The sequence below is a fragment of the Pygoscelis adeliae genome, unplaced genomic scaffold (genome assembly GCF_000699105.1).
Source record: "Pygoscelis adeliae isolate BGI_AS28 unplaced genomic scaffold, ASM69910v1 Scaffold15, whole genome shotgun sequence".
NCBI lineage: Eukaryota > Metazoa > Chordata > Aves > Sphenisciformes > Spheniscidae > Pygoscelis > Pygoscelis adeliae.
The window spans coordinates 4,940,011-4,958,000 of NW_008824988.1; positions in this window are offsets into that span (position 1 = coordinate 4,940,011).

Here is a 17,990-nt window from a genome sequence, read left to right on the forward strand (position 1 = left end):
ATGCTACACTCACATAATATGCCTTACCTGCTGTCAGGAAGACCATTGACTTCAGGTAGGTCAGGACAAGAAATCAAATTCTCTTCATAATTTTGAGGATGCAAATTCCCAACAGTTCACAAATAAAAATGTCAGCTGAATTACTCCAGTCTTATACCAATATAATAACTATTTTTTTAAAATAAGGTGTTGATCTTCATTCTAATAATTTCCATAGGGACACATTGTCCTATAATATTTCTGTTGCATAATTTTTGGCAAATATATCTGCAGAAATATACATTAACAGAATATGTGATGATGAAGAATATGCTCACTGAATCAAGAAAGCAGCCATCAGGAAATAATTTTTATTTTTAATTTGAGATAATGTACTAGTGTAGCTGCATAGGTTGAGCTGTGCTGTGTCATTCGGCTATTCTGCCTAGGCTAAAGTAACTCTCCTGTTTCTGAGACTGGTTTTAGTAACCACTTGCCATGCCATGCTTCGTTGTACTGTGCTACGTACACAAGCTGTACGCAGTCTCTATTGTTGTAAACTCCATCCTTTCTCAAAACGTGCAGCTGTTTGCTGGCATCTTTTATGCAGTTCTACCACTAACTATTCGAAGTAAGAACGTCACTCTTCAATGCTTTTTCTTGGAAGCCTAGGTAAAGCATGAGAAAATGCGTTTGTGTGTGAAGGTGAACTACAGCAGCAATTCTTCTTGGTAACAGGAAACCAAAGCTAAATCTTTAGCTGTTTTTTCACCACTCATTGATGAAGTAAAACGACCACAGAGACTTCATGATTATTGCTTCTCCCTGGCTAAGAATGCTGCAGGATAAGAGTTTCCCTGAGCTTCTGCTTTTTTTCTGCAAAGCAGCAATAGTCAGTCCCCCTTCCATTGTCTCCTCATGAGGCTAAACAAAACCCAGCTGCCTTGGCCCTGCATGCCTGTGTGCTCCAGCCCTCCCACCATAGTAACGACCCTCCATTGACTCTCTCCTAGCTGTTGATATTGCATTTCCACTGACGAGGCCCAAACACAGATACAAGACTCCAGATGTGACCTTCTGAGGGCTGAATAGAGGGAAATAATTACTTCCTTCAACCTGCTGATTATGCTCTTTCTAATTAATGCAGGCCAATATGCGGTTAGCCTTCAGTGTCGCAACAGCACACTGTGACTTGTGACTTTGTGAGGATGACCAGAACAAGGTGGATTTCCCACTGGCTGCTCTAGCACTACATGGAGCGGGAGTGAGGCATTGTGGTTACCTAAGTAATTAAGAGGAGCTTGAAAATCGGCTCATTCAGAGGTACCTAGGAGCAGTAAGATACCTCCTGCCCTTGCCATGACCTGTGCAAGCTCCAGGCAGAACTACAGTACTTGCAAGAAGGAAGTGATGGGAGCCATTTTAATGAGAAACCATTTAAGGGCTGAGGCAGTAAACACTTTTGCTTGAAAAGATCAGATAGTACCAATGTCTTGCACAGAATAAAAGTGAGGTATCAGAGGACACTTGCAGGAGGACTGCAGTGTTAACATCCTATTCTTATAGAAAAGATTGCAGTGCAAAAATAAAGACATACTATGAATCCTTTTAATTGAATTAATAAAATTAAATTAATTTTAATTTCTTCTGGACAGGTGCAATATATTTTCAGAAAACACAGGAAATCAGCAAAACATCCACAGCTGATGAGTTGTTTTTCCCTTGTATTTTAGCAGAGGAAATTGGTCTAATGTCTTAAAAGCAGCCCTTGGTGAGACTTTGCTGTCAAGACTGGAGGCTCAGTGTGCACAATAGGTAGATTGTTAACTAATCAATTTTTAAGATAAAAGAATTAACATTCACAAGTTGGAGGTGAGTAGACTGATGCCTGATACAAACTTAATTAAAAGCCATTCATTCAAGCAGCTCCGGCTTTAGAGTATTCAAAACTGATAGTTCAAGACCTTCTGTCCTTAAAGGTATGCATCCAGGAGCAGCAAGGGCCAGCTGCTCCCCCTCCCCAAGGGAAGGGGAGCTGGGGGCCAAGGGTGGCACCAAGGCAGGCAAGGGCAGAGACCTGACTGTCAAGGGCACAGTCCCATCGCACCCAAGCAAGGGAGCAGGGCAGGCCTGAGTATGGGAGTCACAGTTAGTTGCGAGTCCAGGAAAGGCAGGCAAACACCCATGTTGGGTGTCAAAGAACTTAGAACATGAAAAAAATTAGCTTTGTGTTGAAGGACAGAAAGCGCTGAGATGTTGATGGAGCTGGAAGTCTGGAAGAAGAATAGAAGAGTTCAGGTAAATCACAGAAATCATTTTTTTTACTGGAAGATCGGGTAATTCTCATGCTGAAAATGCAGGAGAAAGAGAAGTTTTAAATATATTTATGTATATGATTTTTATTTTTAAAATATATTTGCTTGTACTGAATGTTTCTGGATGTTGGTGGATTATGGTCTTAATCCTGTAAGGTACTGAATATCCGTAACTTCTGGCAGTATGGCATGAAGCTGTTTGTTACAACATAGTCCAGCCTCCTCAGCACTGTAGTCCAACAGTCTTTGCTCAATTATCATCAATTAAAAAAGGTGAATCCTCTTCCTGCTTCCAATTTGGGAAATAAATTGAGCTCACGAACTGCAGAACAAGCACTTTGTTTTCTCCTTGCAATCTGGTTTATTTAGATACTTAAAAATGAAACCTATTCCACACACAATCAAACTGCAAGCTGCATTTCACCCATGTCACTTTGTCGATTCTTCCATTCTAATCTCAGCCAAATGGACTCAGAGATTTATACAGTATATGGACACACAGACATAAACAAACATAGTGCTGATAAGGTGTGCTCTCTGACTTGCCTTGTCTGTCAGGCAATTGAGTGAGATAAGAACCTGTTCTGCTGTTACATGGGCATGGAGATGTTGTATACCCCTTACTGCAGAACTAGATCCCACTATGTGAAGAGCAAGAACCTACCCTCATACAAGTCGTGTGTATCCATGATCTGCCAGTCTGGGAAGATACACTGTCAGAGGCAAAACGTTTCCGGTATAGGTAGCAGGACAGTTTTAGAGAGAGCAGACTTAAAGATGAATTTTACTTATAACTTTGCCTCACATCAGGTTCAACTCTCCCTAATCTATAAATCAATGTACTTTGCAGCCTGGTACAAAGCCAGGGGATATTATTATTGAACATGGTACTTGGTACCGCAGCTGCTGGAACTTGGCAAAAGAGTTCGCCAAGAGACTTTGGCTGTCAGCAATACAACAGTCTGTTGCAACTAGTCAGAGGGATGCAAACACACAAGGGTATGGAATTTGCAAGTACAGCTGCAAAACAATATGTAGTGAAGGTGTTCGGCGTTATAGACACTTGTCAAGAACTACATCCAGTCTCATTAGCTGTCTCCAGTTCTGTTAGAGAACCTGAATGTCATGAACACAAACAATTTGCATAAGAAATGTCCAAGCTATGAATTGGAAACAAGATTAAAAGAAGAAACAGCTGTGTGTAATTGTCCATCCCCTGTGGAGATTAATATCACACATTACATGAAAAATCAGATTTGGAAATGAGGTTAACAGAAGAATTAACCAGAAGAGGGAGTGAGCAATACCTCCTACATAGTACTGTGTTCACAGCCATGTCTTTACTGCCTTTCAGAGGCTACTCTGTCTTGAAAAATCATCCTCGAGAGGGCTGCAGGATTTGTTACCTTGCTACATTTAACACATTTACTAATGACAACAAATTGATTTTTATTTATCAGGCAAAACAAACCTTGGTCTTTCCCCCTAATATTTAATCCTCTTCAGCAATGTAAATAATGAAGAAGACACTTGCAGATCTGATTAACCTGCAAGTTTCTTTTTAAGCAATGAGCGATCGATACCAGTACCAACTCCATTAAACAAACCTTATCACTGTTTGAGTTTGTGGATGCAAGAACACAAGTATATGCTTATTTTTATTATAATGATTCAACAGCAGTCTAGTTCTAAAAAAAAAAAACCAAACCACCAACACCCCCCCCCCAAAAAAAAAAAAACCAAACCCCCCCCCCCCCCCCCCCCAAAAGAATAAACATCCAAATTCTACAGACTTTAAGAATTCTTTATTAGTCCAGCAATGCATTAGGTGAGAGCTTTTCCCCCCTGACAACCCAAGGGACTTGTTTTGCTGTTACCATTGCACTCACAATGTAAATCACCTTTTTAGAAGTACATCTGTAGAACATGGTGTTCTTACAAAGTGCTGAAATGTCAGCTTCCATCAGATGAAAGACTTCTAATTATCTGCAGAACAGGGGGTGAAAGCATGCCATGCTGACCTATCACAGTTTTAAACACAATCTGAAAATTAGCATTTCTAGATGATAGATCAGCTCAGTTTCCAAGCTAGTGGTTCCTTAACCAGAACTCCTGCTGAGGAGCTACGGATCACTGTCAGCCCTTGAAACTTGTGAATACTTAGTTATCAAAATTTTAATTGTAAATATTATAGTAGCAGCACATGAATGGACTATTTGTGGACTTCTTAGCATAGCATTGCAAGACACAGTCTGACAACCATTACTAACATTCTTTTAAACACTGGTTTCTCTAATGAATTTGGAAAACAAATTCTGCGCTATTCATAGGACAAGGACGAGATCCTTTGTTCTCTTAAAGCTAATGTATAACCCGTCTTAGGAAACAAAGGTAAGTTGTGCTGATACTTACTTTTAAATTGGTAAATAACCACAAAACCTACAATTCTGGGGTATTTTGGAGTATACCATACTCTTCCATTCTCATCTGAAATCAGATATCCAAGAGTTGAAGATTGTGTTCCTATAACAACTCCAGTATCTTCCTATGGAAGCATTGTTCAGATGACATCCCTTAGAAGCTTTGGTAAAGACAGTTGTCTTCCTATGATACAGACCAGTGATGGCTTGGGCATGCCATCTATAAGCCTTTTGATCTGCTCGTGTTTAGTAAACACGATGTATCAACTACATAGCAAAAATTCACGGTATAATTGTTTGGACTTATTTGGATAGAGACTCACTGTATTTACTTGCTTGAGATTTCCAGACTCATGACAGCCTGGGCTGCTGGACATCTGGCAATTGATAGATTAATGCCTTGTGTGAAAAGGTTGGTAAATTTGTGTCACATGTCATGGTAGATGATACCAAACTAGGAAACAGGCCCTTGAGCTCCTGAAGAAAGTTACCATTAACAGAGCAAATATGCTGAAGTTGTTGGAATATCTCTTAGTTTGCAAGGATGGCAGCTGTCTTGTGTCCCTGATGACTCAATTCAAGGGTGAGAGGTTCTGCGCTATTCATAGGACAAGGATGAGATCCTTTGTTCTCTTAAAGCTAATCTTTAACCTGTCTTAGAAAACAAAACTGTAAATGGGTCATATAGTGCAGCCAGACAACAAATACTAAAAACTGATGAAACAAAATGTTTCCCTGCTCATCCCCATAAAGCATATTTAACTTATGCTACTTGCAGGAGTATAGTAGCATTCTAGCAGGTATGATTGAGACTGACAGACTAGGGTGATTTTTAGGAAGTATTAGAACTTTATATTAAAGCCCCAATATCTGCATTTCTTTTGGATATAATCAGGAGACCATGCTACGCTTTGCACATACAGAATAGTTTAATTCTTTAGAATAAATATAATCTTATTCCTATAGCATGTAAATAAATAAGAGGCCAAATATGCCAAGTTTGGCCTGATTTTTCTATATCATATGTGCTCATCTTTGTTCAGTTATCTGCCCACTTCCCATATCTGAGTACAAGCCTGAAGGCTTTCTAACTGTAGAACTCTTTAGGTCTAGGCTGGGAAATGAATTACAAAGGTGAAGACAGCAGGTAGGGAAACATCCTCTGTCAGCCCTCTCTCTCTTAAATTTAACTCAGTTCTTATTACTCCCACTCCTTTCAACTGTATTGTATTGATTCCTATCCCTTATAAATCTTCATGCTTTAGGATCTCAATCAGTCATTGACTATTTGCAGTTTGAGAGAACTGTCTTTGATTGCTGTGCAAAGAACACTGAGCCTTATCCAGCTTTTCTGAAGAAATGTTTTAAAAATGACATAAAAAATCTTCTTTTTGGCTGAATGAACAGTCCATTGGTCTTTAGCAGTATAACACCTTGGAAGGAGATCTGGAAGACAGAGAGAACATACTATGAGTTAAGTAGCAAGATGTGGTAATGATATTAATCCACAGGTGGTCAAACTGGGATTTATAGAGTTTGACTTTTTAGCCAGTCCTTTGAAAAGATAAAAAAGGGATTTTTTTTTTTTTAAATAATTTTAACATCATTGCTTCCAAGACCAACTTAAGTGCTTGGCCACTTATTATAAGCTCTGTAACTGAGTGAGTTTAAAGGATTGTGTAGTAGGGGGGCACTTACAACGATGAGGTTGTACTGAAAGAAGAAAAACATCCTCAGCTTCATATAAATCATGTAAATTTAGGTGGTTACACAAACCAGTCATCTAGGCCTCTCAACATTCAGTGGCTCTGTCTTTGGTAGAGGGTTACTATTGCTTGCAACAGTCTTCATCCCTGATCCCAGACAGAAAGCCCTGAAGCAATATATATTGATTTAAATGAAATCTTTTCAGCAATTTGAATCAGAACTGTTCTGCTTCTCTGGTAATGAACACAAGGAGATTTCAGAAAAGGAGTTTCAGCTGCTGCTTGGCTGAATATTCAGGGGAACAACAAAAATGACTTTACACGAGGGACAAATTTGTCTTCGAGTTAGTCCCCATAAACTGAAGTTAAATTGAAAGTTTAAAATTAGCCCAAATTAACTTTGACCATTGTCAGTGGCTCAGAGAAAGCAAACTGAAAAATTAAGAAAAGTTTCCTCCACTGTGATTCTTTGAATTTTCTGCACAGACATAGATTATGTCCATCTTGTTGAACATGGTAGAAGCTTTAGACTTACATTCAGGGAAGGCACAGTCAGAGAAGCCTGTCTTACCTGCTAGCAGTAATTGTTCTCCCAGAAGAAAGAAGCATATTTGCTATTGTTCATTGTAGCATACAACATTTTGTGTTGCTATGAAGGGGAGAGGAAGCAGAATTCTGTTTTAAACTTGAAAGAAGACATTACAAATAATGAAGCATGCAAGGTACCCGTGTGCAATGTGTGTGCAAAAGCGAGACCTTGGTATATCTCTGTCCCTCAGGTTTCATTTGCTCCTGTTCAAAGATCTATCTATTGTTGATACAAGGGTGGCCCCATGGCCATTTTCAACCAAAACGAAAGTCTGCAGCTCTGATTGAGCAATGGTGTTGAGGTACCTTGGAGCCCTGGGAACCCCAGTATTTCCAGACTCCATGCCATGAAGCTGTGAAAGGCTTAGTCAAATCCAAAATTATCAAGTCTTTAGTCTTGCATGGAGTTGGGAATCTAGATGACTTGAGATGAATTCAATATAATCCACTTAGGTGGGTTCACACTCAGTTCAGCTCACCTAGAAAGCACATTTTCATGTTTCCAGCATCCTACTTTTGCTCCACTTGAATGAGTGGTTAGTCTGGAGATGAAGCAAAACAATGAGAAGAAAATCAACTAGTTTTGTGATTGTTGGCCCTGTTTGGAAATGGGAAACAAATCTGTATTAATTTCTAGACAAATAAAAACATTACTTGCCCCCTGAAAAATTCTTTAGCTCACATGAACAAAAATACTCACTTACATGTAACTGTTTTTTCAGCTTCCACCAAACTTTTTTCTCTCCTCCTTTTTAATCAGAAAGATGCTTTGAAACACTCGCACGAGTTAGATCAGGTTTGAGATAATAATTGTGTTGGTCTGCAGCACCAACTGGGACTTCCCCTGGCTTCGGGGAAGTTGCTAGGCTACTATCTTAAAGAGACAACTTGCTTGATTAATTGCAAATACAGATTGCTTTATGAAAATGTTAATACATTTATAACAACAAAGTCTGAGTGAAATAGCAGGCTGATTATCAGAATTTGCAGTATACCCTGAATACAGGATTAAGGAACAAAAGTACAGCTTTTAAAAACAGATGCGGTCTGTGCTGACTCCAGTCCTGCTTTCAGTGGTGAGGTATTACCACGCTATTGGTAAATCACCATTTAATGAAAATCACAAAACATTTGTTTTTAGAGTGTAATATTCAAAATTAGTCTTACCTCACTCATTTTGTATTAGTGTAACTGGCAAAGAACTGCTGTAATATTCTAGGGTCCCTCTAACCCAAATCTGCCTTGGAGGAGAGTATATCTGGCATGTGTTTGCACTGGATGTCAGACTGCTCATACTTTGCTTTTTCATTAAATATCTTATTACTTGAAACTCTTCAAAGGGCTGAGCAGCTTTCATTCCTCAGATCATGCAGTGATTTTATGAATAAATGTAATATGGTAATACATAATGATAATTAAAAATATATATTAGAAAAAAAGAAAAGATGTAAGCACCTGGTTTCTTATGAGTAGAGCTTTTCAGAAATTATTTTAATTTCCATGAAATTTGTTGATAAAAACTGGAGAAAAAAGTCTTTGAAATTTTCTTTGCCTTTTTTTAAGCTTTTTTTTTTCTTTTGGGAAAAAAAAAAACCAAACACTCACCCTCCCACCCCCAAAACCAAACTCTCTTGATGTTTCAGTTTTCCTTAGAAATCTGAGAATATTTAAAGAATACTTTCTGGATTTTTTTAAAAGCTACTTAAGGCAAATCAAACATTTTCAAGCAGCTTTACATATAAATCTTTACATAAGCAGCAGGCATCTGCTCAACCTGCTTCTGATTGTTCTGAAGGCTTCATTAATAACTTCTGTTCCCCTTTAAAACCCCAAACAAAGTGTCTCTATGATTTGGAAGCAGTTTGGCTTGTCTTTTGTGGTCACAGCAGTGGGCATGCATTAGACTCTCACTGGTAGACCCCAGTTTAGCCAGGAGATGTTAAAAAATGAGCAACCTGCAATGAACTGAAAGAGCAGGTGAGGGAGTAACAGTACAGCACAAGGCTTCAGTGGGCAAGCTACAGAGTAGAAAACATTGAAAAAACTCTGGAAGGAATATGACTTTTAAAAATCAAACCCATGGAGCTTGAAATCACTGGGAAGACACAGAGATTGAAAAAAGGAGAGTATGATTAATCAGTAATGTAAGGCTGACTTGAGGATTTCTGTAAGTTGTGTATGTTTATATGTGTTGGGAGTAGATGATGGGGCACCTACAAGCTCCAGTTTATCAATATTCTGTGTGTGAAAGCCAAGAAAATAAGATGTAGGTCCTCTTCCAGGGCTGAAAGGCAGTGGGGAGAATGCAATGCCCTTTGCTGCTGGCTCACATTAGATTAAGTTTGTGAGGGACACGTCATCTTTATTTGTAGTTTATTCATGAAATGAGATAACCCTACATCTTAGTGTTCCACACCTGTTTCACCCTCAAACATAAAATTGGGGGAAGTCTGTTTGTATTCTATAAAAGCTGGAGAATATAGTATAGTTTGGGGGCTATCTCACTTAGCCTTATACTGAAAATTTCCTTAAAGTGAAACATATTGTCATTGTCCTAAGAAAGAGGTGAGGAAAGCACTCTGTGCGGCAGGGTGTTATGACATAATATGACAGGGAAAAGGATGCCAAAGGTGGAACAGAAGGACTCTACTGTTATTTCATACCCCATGGAGGTAAGGAGCTTCGTAGTAGCCTTCTTCTCAGCCTTATGACTGTGAAAACATTTGGGAATCGTAGCACACAGGGTCTGTTTTAGTGGAACTAAAATTGCACAGAGGTGTGACCGGAGCCTGTGGATTCTAGTGATAAATAACAAAGGAAAGTTTTGTTGAAGGATTAAGATCAGTTTTAGATATCAACAAGAATATACTTTGGCAAAGTCCTAAACCAGGTTTTAAACGCTATGACAAACCAAGCATTTTGTATAACAACCAAGAATATATTCTATGTGAATTTTGTTCAAAAATATACTTTATTTTATTTAAAAAGTTAGGATTCATTGATATGAGAAAACATTTGGACTGTTTATGAGTATTACTTTGGGTAGGTGAAGGGAAAAATTAGTTTCATTTTTTAATATATTATTTTTTCATGCTATACTGGGTTAACTTTTTTTTTTTTTAATGGGACAGTAAAATCCACCTTCTGTTATTCATGTAATAAAAGACTTGGCAAACTTACACAGCCATGAACACTTGGTTTCTGCATATACAAAACAGGTGTTTGCATGTAACTGACAGGATAAACCTGTTGCGTGGAGCTATCAGATGCAACTGTAGCGCTTCTACTTACAGGTTGAATAGTCAGTAGCGCAAAATTTTTATTCAGGTTGCTAAACATGCTATCCAGTAAAATGCTGCTGGTACTCTTTTTTTTTCCATTTTCATAGATTATTTTTCCTGTAAATTTTAAGAATTTCACAATTCTTATTTTAAATTAAATTTTGTTTTATTTTTTTAAAGAATTTATGGTCTGTTTTTTAATGGCTTCCCTATTCTGGTTTAGAGTCTAAAAAAAGAGGTTTGATTCAGGGCTGGAAACCATTTACTGGACTCCATTTCAGCCCTTTTTATGCTCTAAGATGTGAACTGGTTATTCTTTCAACTGACTTCACTCGTTTACAAACAGTCCTAAGAATTAAGGAAGAATCACAGAGGAAAAAGCAATTTTTAACCCTTCTTCCAGTCTTTCAGCTGTTCTGGTTGGAATTCTTGGGTCAATGGCCAACTGTCAGCTTTGTTGAGTATTACAAGTTGCAATGAAAATGTGGATGACTTACATAAAAGTCTGCAAAATCAATTCCTGCATTCACAAAATAGCATTATTTCTGGTATTTCTGAAGCTGGATTTTCAAGTTACTGTTTTTTTAATATATTTGGCTACAATTGTACGTAGCCTGAAGGAAGTAGGTTTTGGATTCCTACTGAAAATAATATAACTTTAAAATCCATTTTAAAATGACAGCATGAATTTCTTATGCTTGAATACTATGGGAGAAGGACAAGAACAAGCTAACAGAGCTCTAAAATCTTAATTTTGAGTAATAGGATTTTTTTCCATTCTAAGTGTATGGACAGTCAAGTATCGAAAGAAAGTGGACAAGCAGTAGAAATCTTTCTATGGGCGTTCTCCAAAAGCATGTTAGAGAATCATGGATCATAAACGGTAGAGCTAACACTGCCTCAGCACAAGGGGATGGAGTAGGTGACTTTTTAAGTTTCCTATATTAATTTTTTTATTTCAATACATGATGTTAAGAGGATATAACTTGAACCAACCTCATCTAACTTCGAAGTTCCATCTAACTTCCAAGCTTTGAGTGGAAGAGCTGGATCAGACAACCTTATGAGGTTTATTCCAACTGAATGATTCTATGGGTTTTTGTGGCTTTATGATTATGGATCCAGATATGTACTGCAACATGAATTTTCCTCCTGTTTGCTTTCCACAGTTTTGGTATCTTATTTATGATCATTTTCATATCAGAGCTAGTCAGATATTTTCTATGTGTACATACATATATACACACACATGCACACAGATACATACTACACTCACGTACGCATATATTACAAAGTGGCTTTATATCTTGATTCAAATGTGGAACAAAGAAATCTATTTCTGTAGAAGTTTTCAGGTGTGTCAAAAGGTTAGGGGATTTCATATGCTGAAAACTGAAAATAATTCAGTTGAGGGAAGTCACATTTTATAATGTAAACATAAATATAAAAATTCTCAAGAAACCCCAAAATATTAATCTTGCAGTGTTTGGGTCACAGTAAGGTAGATGAAAGGTTGAAACAGCAGTTTCCTAATCATCTCCAGTCTGTAGAGAGATAAAGACAAAGAATGCTTCTATCATACTGTGTCACAGTGCAGCCACTGCTCACTTTGTCCTTTTTCCATATTTGTTTACTGAGGAGCAATCAGTACAGCAGCATTAAAAAAGCCCTAAGAAAAACATCAAAGTCTACCTTTTTTTAAAGAAAAAAATAAACGACTCACCAAAAATCCATGATGCGTTAAGAAATACAGGCCACCAATCCATGTCCAGCCAAGCAGCACTGGCAGTTTCTAGCTTTCAAATTTACATCTGTAACAATGGTTAAAGTCTAAAGGACTTTACCATCGGTTGGAATAAATCAGTGTAACCCCACCAAAGTAAAATTTTAATGGAAATAAAAGGGACTAGCCATTCTACTGATTACTGAGATATATTGCCAATATCCTGCTTATTTTTCTGCATACTGCTTGTCACACAGAAAAAAGCCACAGTAAAAATTGTAGCATGTCGGATTACTCGCTTCTGTCTGAACCCCAAATGAATAACTGTTACAATCTTCCTGACCTGATGCTTATATTCTTTGTATACTCTGCCAGTATTTCATCCTTGTTCAAGCAGTCAGAATTTCCCACAAAAGCATTTGTAGTCATTGCGGAAAAGCCACTGTAAGTGAGAGATTTAAATAATATCTCCACCAAATAAACATAAAAAAACCTTATTATTGCGTTGAATAGGATGAATGCCTACTGTGCTGCTTCACTGCTGCTAATAAACCATATCGAGTCAATTTACTCTGTCCATTCAGTAGTCTCAAGGTATTAAACCTGCAGCTTCACTGTTGGTTTCACTGTTAGGCTGAAAAGGTGGCAGCTGCTACGGTAAGGGAAAAACGTTTTCCCTTTCTGAGCAGTTGCAGTGAATACTTCCTTCTGAATCTCTCTGAAGACAAGGGAGAAAACTTTAATTGTCATCAGATCAACAAAATGAAAATAATCTTTTAACATTCCTTTGCATTACTTGTATTTGTCTCTCATTAGATAATACCTACTAATGAAAAAGACGGCCTATCCTTTTTTTTATATTGTACAAGAATTTGGAAAATATGTATTTTATCTGGAAGACAACCAGCAAAACTGAGACCTGCAAACTAAATAATGGGGCGTTAGTGTTCATGACATTTTCAGTTATAACTTTTTCATAGGCATATGTTATCTGCAGTATAATTACTCTGTAACTAGAATATGACTAGGTTTTTTATATCTGTAATGACACCCTCATCTGATGCAACTTGAAGTTTAAAGTAACGTATGAGTTACGCCAGCTACCTCACTGTCTTGGCACAGGATGGTTTTAAGAATCCTGTTACATAAACTATATAGTTGCTGAAATTCAGCTGGAATTGTTCTCCTTCATACTGAAAAACCTACTACCAGTTGTTTAAAAATATTTTGAACTACCTTTCTTTACTCTTACTCCATTTTAATTACAACTATATTATACTTAATGCATTTTTATTGGAAGTATATATGGTATTTTTAGCTTTTGTGCAATTTTTTACTATCAAGTCTAAGCAGAATATGGAAGAAGCTATTAGCCTCAACTGGACTGGGGAGGATGGGGCGTGATAAAGTCATTCGATGTGATTTGCACTTAGAAAACAAATCTTTCTTGTCCAACAATTCCGCATTAAGGAACAGGACAAGAAACAGCAAAAAGTGTCTGCAGACTCCAGCTCATTAATTCAAGGATTACTTAAGTTATTAATGATCTTTTTGAAGTTTAAAACATTAATGCATATTGGATTTGTTTCATATTATGGCTTTATAATACCACTTACATTGAAGTACCAATGTAGGTGAAATCTGCCAAGAAAAAACCAACAGCTTCTATTTACTGTAGGAAATAACAGCAACAACAACAAAATATGTTAAAGCAGCCTCAAAACTGATAGCAATCTTTACTATTTTAACTCACAGCTTCCTTCAGCTTCTTGCCATATGCTAAAAGTTCATCCTCTGATCAGCCTTTGAGCTGTCAGTCTGCCTCCCTAGCTTTTCTCTCATTTTCTCCTCAGTATAAATGGCTATTTGCTGGAAATTGTTTTATATCTTGCCTGACCGTTTGACTGCAAGGCATCGTTACTTCTCATGTCTTCTATTAGAGGAACAGTGGACACAGCAGGCAAGCTAGGCCAATTAAGTGGCCACTACCATTAACATTAACCTTTATAAAAGTGTGAGCATTATGTCTTAGAACATATTTGGTACTAAATCAGTACCTCAGGGCAAGAAAAGTGCAAATGCGTCACCAATTTTTCACTTTTTTGCCTCTGTATAAGGGTGAAGCCAGAGCCTGTTCTGAAGGGCATAGTCATTGGCTTGTGGGTCAGTCACCCCTCTATGTCAAATATATAGGAGAAAGCTAAAAAAGCTCCTGATTTGACTGCCACCAGTGGAGCTTATTAACTGTAATATTCTTCTTCTGAAAAAGCTGATGATGCTTTATATTGACATCAATCTTCTAAATGTTTGGAGCTTTGGGATAAATTTCCACAATTTTAAATATGTATCTGAATATCCAATCCCTTTGTCTATTAATTCATCTTCCCAATAGTCCTGCTTTGGGAATAATACGTTCATTTTTCATTTTCTGCTCTTGTCATGTGCCACTTCATTTGGAGGAAAAAGCATGGCAGGGTTAGTATTTCTATCTCTGTATTCCAGATGGTGCCCTGCGCCATATTGTTTAATTCTTATTATCCTTACCTGATAATCTGATTTCACGCAGAAGGAACAAGTTACCTCTCTGGTGAGTTCCCACTGGTACCTTACTGCTTCCAAGGTCGATGAATTTCTGTTCATCCCTACATGTTTAGCAAGAAATGTTGGAAGGAGAGAATCACTTGTAGTCTCATTTGCTGCAATAGAGCAAACAACAGTAGAACTAGTAGGATGGGTTTCCTCTGGGTTGTGTCTGTGATTGGGTTCCCTGGGTGCATCTATGCACACACTGTAGGATCAGGAGCTTCTGAAGCTAATCTCACATTATCCCCACTTACCATGCTTTGGTTTGCATTGTAGTGTCTGTGAACTTGATTCCTTTTGGATGAAACAAAACCAAAATAGTTTCTAATAGGCATTCTGTTCACAGGACCGAATTAGAGCTGGTTCAAATTCTGCCCCTATACACTATATGTATAGTGTGGCTATCTGGTCACCAGCACAAGTTCTTTGCTCCTGTTGAGCTATACTACCTGCTGTCACAGATGTAGTCTTTGATGCTTAATAAGATGTATCTCTTCAATGAAGTTTCTTTTTTGACTGGGACTTTATGAAGTGTTTCATGTCTACCTGACTACCTGTTTTTTATAAAACTGATCACCAAAACTTTCATTTGGTGACCTTTTTGCAAATTTGCTTGAAGTTGATCAATGGGTTCAGAAGGTATTAGGGAGTGACAGCTGAATAACCTGGCAGTCTCATATGCAATATGATACTGCATTGATATACTCTCTCTTCAGGAGACCAGGTTGAACACCATGCATATAATTCTAACAAGAATTGTACTTAGAACTGTGACGAGATCAGCAGGGGATACCCTGAAGCTGGGAATGGGGAAATGACTGGGTATTTGCCCACTGAAGTTAGTAAGGCTCAAATTTAAATTAAAAGCTTGTTCTACCTCAATAACTTATTCTACCAGAGACTTACATCTTTGTCTAATTAGACTGTGTTGAACATGACACTTTTTTTGAAGAGTAGTGACTTCCTGGGGGAAACCCCCCCTTTTTTTTTTCACAAAATATTGTTTTTGTGGACCACTTATCAAATTGCCTTTTAAAAGCTAAAATCTCCTATTTTATGTTGTTCTAGATGGTGAAACTCAAACCATCTCTTCTCCATCTTCATAATTTCCTTTAAAGCTTTCAACAAAAAATCTCACAAAGCCTGATGCAAAAAATATAGTGACCTTTTGTATTTTTTTTTCCCCAGGGTATGAGGAAGAAAGTAAACTTTGTTTCTCAAGGTTTATCTGTCCAGATCATCATTATGTAATTTCAATGTCAGTAGCTTTAGTTCCACAGATTCCTCCTTGTATCTTCACCAGCCCCAAATGCTCAGCTCCCCCTAGATGTGAAAACAATGTTGGTGAGGGAAATAATTAACTGTTCTCTGCCCTCCCTTCTTCCCCCTACCAACAACATCTTTATTCACTGTTTTTTCAGATCTTCTATTATCAAAGGTAGCAATGCTGCTTTAATGAAGCAAGGTTCTAGCCACATTTTGGAATGTAGCATTAAAGTGTTTTGAGATTCAGATCAGTTTTAACTGTTTTTTAAGTGTATAAGTGACTTTGTTGGTGATGATATAAATAACCTTTAATTTTGCATATCTCTTCTTGTTAAGCTGTTTTCTTAACTCTGAATCAAGTGTTCATGCAGCAAATGTCAAGTTGAGAATTAATATGCTATGAAAAGAGAAGTGAAATAGAAGCAAATAATGTCCAAAGAATTTGCAGGCAAAGCTATGGTGTTGAAATACTTCCTCTGAAACTCATGATTTTTTGAGGGGATCCATAACAACTCTTTACTTCTGTTTGTTTCAAACACATCATTGTGCAGGTGAACACAGTGCTTGTTTGTCTCTTGTTCTCTGAATCTATTCCACAAATTAATGGTATAACAAGAACAATGTATGGGGGGGTTCAACACACTCTGACCTCCAGCTGGGCTCCAATCTGTCAGAAAAGTTTCTATCTCTTTATATCTGCTATCCCCACTTGGATGTGTCTGATAACTTAGGATATGTCAGACGGCACAGTGCACTCGGCAACCGAATTGAGACCTTGCTGACTACATTACAGTGAACTGACTTGTTATCTAGATTTTAGTGAATGTATTTTCTAGATCTCTTTCCTCTGTTATGAAGTTAAGACTACTGGATCACAGGTAGAAACATACTTTTAAACATCTAAATGTAGATCTTTCCATTTGGAACTGTATCCCATTCAAAGTATTTTTTCTATCAGTCATTAAACACAAACCACTGACTTCAGCAATATTGATTCCAGTGAATGCCTGGAGTTATGCGGCTGCCGCTGAGTAAAGCCTAACCATATACCAGCAGCACCAGAATCACTTTGAACTCTTCTGTCTTCTTTCTGTCTTACATGCAGAATGTATGGTCCACTGTGTTTCAGCTAAGGTCCCTCCTTGTGCTCTGCACCAGGGGAGGGGTGGTGAGAGAAAGGGAGAGAGGATTCCTTCTGGATCTCAGTAAGAAAGACCCAACAACAAAAGGCTTAATAAAACATCTGTTTTAATAAGAGAGAATAAGAAGAGGGACACAGAGACTGAGTGACTTTTACGTTGTTTCGGATGCTGGGCACCCTGCATTCGTGCAGTATTGGGCGGACCCCATGTGGATTTTCCCACGGCCCACTGTGCAGATCTCATCCATGAAGACATTTTCCCCTTTTTAGTCATTTGAGCTAGTATATGATTTTCTTACAAGAAAACAACTCTATTAATCATTTCTAATATCAATCAGAAGGGATGGTCTCATGAGAACTTCCTGCTGCACTGCTCAATAAAGGCAAGGCCACAGGGGTGGTGTAGTTACGTGTACTGAGTAGGAGCTGCCCACAGGCTTCTCTGTTGTGAAAAGCTGGCTGAAGTTATCCTGAAGCCAAAGAGATTTGAGCAGCACAGCATGACCTGATGCGGAGGTGCAGCAAAGTGCAGTGCAGCACAGGTCTGCGCTTGCTCAGGTTAACTGTGATGTGTATCACTACCTCCTTGAGGTATGATGGTCTCCTGGCCAGGATCACTACACTTTGTTGGGAAAAATAGCTGTTACATGGGTAAAGAAGGTATCTTCTGATCACAAGACCCAGTGATAACAGTATCCCATGTTGTCTGAAGCCTTCTGTTGGGGAGAATGGAGAATACATCGTGGAACAACTCACAGGAGATGGCCTTTTTAGCAGCTTTTTTTTGTGTGAAAGGTCTTCACAGAAGCTGATGTCTGTGTGGCTCTATTATTTATGTTTCAATAATACACGCTATGTAAAATCTGATATATACAAGATGATTTTCACAGTTGCTAGTTAGCAACGTATGCAAACAAAAAGCCCCAGATAGCTATTTATAAGCATTAATGCTATCGTAAGTAAACCAACTGAAGACAGGGACTTCAAG